Here is a 3,252-nt window from a genome sequence, read left to right on the forward strand (position 1 = left end):
CCTTCTCCTTTTGGATTTTACATATGTCTTACTAGTTATCCTTCTATTTTCACAATAAAGATCTTAAGAAGTATTTATAAGTCTGAGTTAATTCACTTAGCATCATGTTCTTTAGTATATAGTTATACGGTATTTTAGAAAATTTTAGAACACGCTCTAAAAGATCACCTGATAGAGTTTGGAAATTATCCTACAATGCCACTCATATCACACACAAGCAAACCCCTGATGAAGATTATCCAGAAATGACTGGAACAGTAAATTGACAGAGAACTACCAGAAATACAAGCTGGGTTTAGAGGAGGTTGTGGTACTAGAGACATTATCGCCAATGTAAAATGGATCATGACAGAAAGCAAAGAATACCAGAAGGATATCTATCTGTGCTTTACTCATTATGCAAAGGCATTTGACTACATGGATCACAAAAAATTGTGGCTAACCTTGAAGATAATGGAAATCACAGAATACTTGATTGTGCTTATGCGAAACTGATATTTGGACCAGGAAGCAGTCCTCAGAACAGAGCAAGGAAACTGCATAGTTTAAAATCAGGAAGGGAGTGTGTCAGGGAGGCATCCTGTCTTCATACCTTTTCAATCTATATGCAGAACAGCTAATTCAGGAGACTGGGGTTTATGAGGAGAAATGTGGCATCACAGTTGGAGGAAGACTCATTAATAACCTACATTATGCAGATGATATAATATTGCTTGCTGAAACTGAGGCAAACCTGAAGTGCTTGCTGCAGAAGGTCAAGAACTGCAGTCTTCAATATGGATTCTCGCCACTGGGCCAATTGGCAGCAACATGATGAGTGGAGAAGAGATTGAGGTTGTTAACAGTTTCAGCTTGCTGGCCTCCACAATCAACACTCTTTGCACCAACAAAGCTGAATTGCATTTGCTAAATCTGCTGTCAGGGACCTACCTGTCCAGAGTACTGAGAAACAATGAAGTCAGTCTAGAGACTAAGGTGCGCCTACTCCAGTCCATGATCTTCACAATTACTTGCTATGCATCAGAGAGCTGGATAATGACTAATGATGATAGAAGAATTGATACCTTTGAGCTGAGGTGCTGGAGAAGAGTCTTGACCATACCATGAGTTGGCAAGAAAACAAATAGGTCTGTCTTGGAGAGGTGAAACCAAGTTTTTCCTTGGAGGCTAGAATTTTGAGGCTCCATCTTACAGACTTTGGGCATGTGGCCAGGGGGGACTGGTTCTTGGAGAAGGACATCATGCTCAGAAAGGTAGAGGGACAGAGCAGGAGAGGAAGATCCCAGGTGAGACAGATTGATAGAATAACTAGGGCAATGAGGGTAGGTGTGGGGGAGTCAATAAAACTGGTTCAGGACAGGGCAGGCTTTGGACCTATTGTACATAGAGTAGCTATGAATTGCAGACAACTCAATGGCATAAAACAACAACAACATTGTAAATAACATAGTTTACATTGTTTCCTTTTCAAAGTTTTCTTTATACATGCATTCAACCATATTTTGTATATTGGTCTTGTACCTTTGGCTTTCTTGGTAAACTGAATCCAGTAATTTTTATCTATGAATAGAGATAGCTTTGCTTCCTTTTTGACAATGTTTATTTGCCTTTGTTGCCTAATTACTCTGGCTAAGACGTCAAATACAATACTGAGTAGGAACGATAATAAAAGGCAACTTTATCTGGTTCTTATTCTAAAGGGGAATTCCTTCACTCTTTCTCCATTGGGAGTACTGTTGACTTTGGGTTTCATAAGAAATGTTGGGGTTCTTTTTGTTGTTTGTTTTCATTAGTTTATTTACAAAATTCTAATACAAATTTGGACAAATTCTTTAAATTTCCCTCAGCCCCCCATCCATCAAATTGTACAACCCAATGATTAATACCCTCTTGCCATGTACATCCACATTCCTCTGCTTCCAGCCTCTCCCACCCCTCCTGGATTTTATACTCATTCTACAATAACGGCTTTATACACTATTTATCCTTGTGGGACTGGGTTAGTTCACTCATTATAATGCTCTCTAGTCCCTCCCAAGTTAGGTAATAATTTACAAAGTTATTACTCCTGCATGCTGCATCGTATTCCTTTGTGTGAATGCACCATAATTTCTCAAGCCATTAGTTTGTGGTTGGACATTTGGGCTGTTTCCATGTTCTTGCTTCATAGCTATGCTTTTAATCATGTGGAGGAAACCCCATTTTATTTCTATTTGTAGCTATTTTTATCAAGAAAGAATGTTTAATTTTGTCAAATGTCTCTTCTGCATTGATTTTTCCCTTTATTGATATGACTGATTCCATTAATTATTTTCCCAATGTTGAACTATGCTTGCACACCTGGTATGAAACCGACTTGACCATGATTAGTGTCTTTGTGGATATGATATTGAATTCTATTGGCTAGGATTTTGTTAAGGATTTTTTAATCTGTGCTTTTAATAAATATTGGCCTAAAATTTTCATTTTTAATGGTGTGTTTGTCTAGTTTTGGGATAATGATAATACTTGCATTATAGAGTTTGGCAATATTATATCTTTTTCTATATCCTAAAATATTTTTAATAGAATTAGTAAAAGCTTTTTTCTGATATTACATCACAGCAACCCTCAAGTTACACCAGCATGGTTTAAAATCTGGAAGGTTGTGTGTCTGGGTTGTATCCTTTTTTCATACCTATTCAATTTATATGCTGAGCAAATCATTTATGAAGCTGGACTCTATGAAGAAGAATGTGGTATCAGAATGGTAGGAAGACTCATTAACAATTTATGTTATGCAGATGGCACACCCTTCCTTGCTGAAGGTGAGGAGGACTTGAAACATTTTCTACAAATCAAGGACTTACAGAACTTACTATGGATTTTATCTCAACATCAAGAAAACAAAGTCTTTACCACTGGGCCAATAAGCAACATCATGACAGATGGAGAATTGAAATTATCAATGATTTAGCCTTACTTGGATCAACAATCAATACCTTTGGTAACAGCAATCAGGAAATGTATTATATTGGGTAAATACTGAAGAGCAAGATGTCAATTTGAAAACTAAGATGCACTTGATTCAAGCCACAGTTTATGCATCTAACAGCTGAACAATGAATATGGATAAAGGAAAAAGAACTGGTGCTTTTGAGTTGTGCTCTTAGAGAAATTACTGTATATTCTGTGGACTGCCAAAAGAACAAATAGATATCTTGGGGAAAGTACAGCCAGAGTGTTCCCTAAGGCAAAGTTGGCAAAGCTTCA

This window comes from Elephantulus edwardii, unplaced genomic scaffold, assembly GCF_000299155.1.
Source record: "Elephantulus edwardii isolate Elephantulus edwardi_28Jun2011 unplaced genomic scaffold, EleEdw1.0 scaffold00062, whole genome shotgun sequence".
Taxonomy (NCBI): Eukaryota; Metazoa; Chordata; class Mammalia; order Macroscelidea; family Macroscelididae; genus Elephantulus; species Elephantulus edwardii.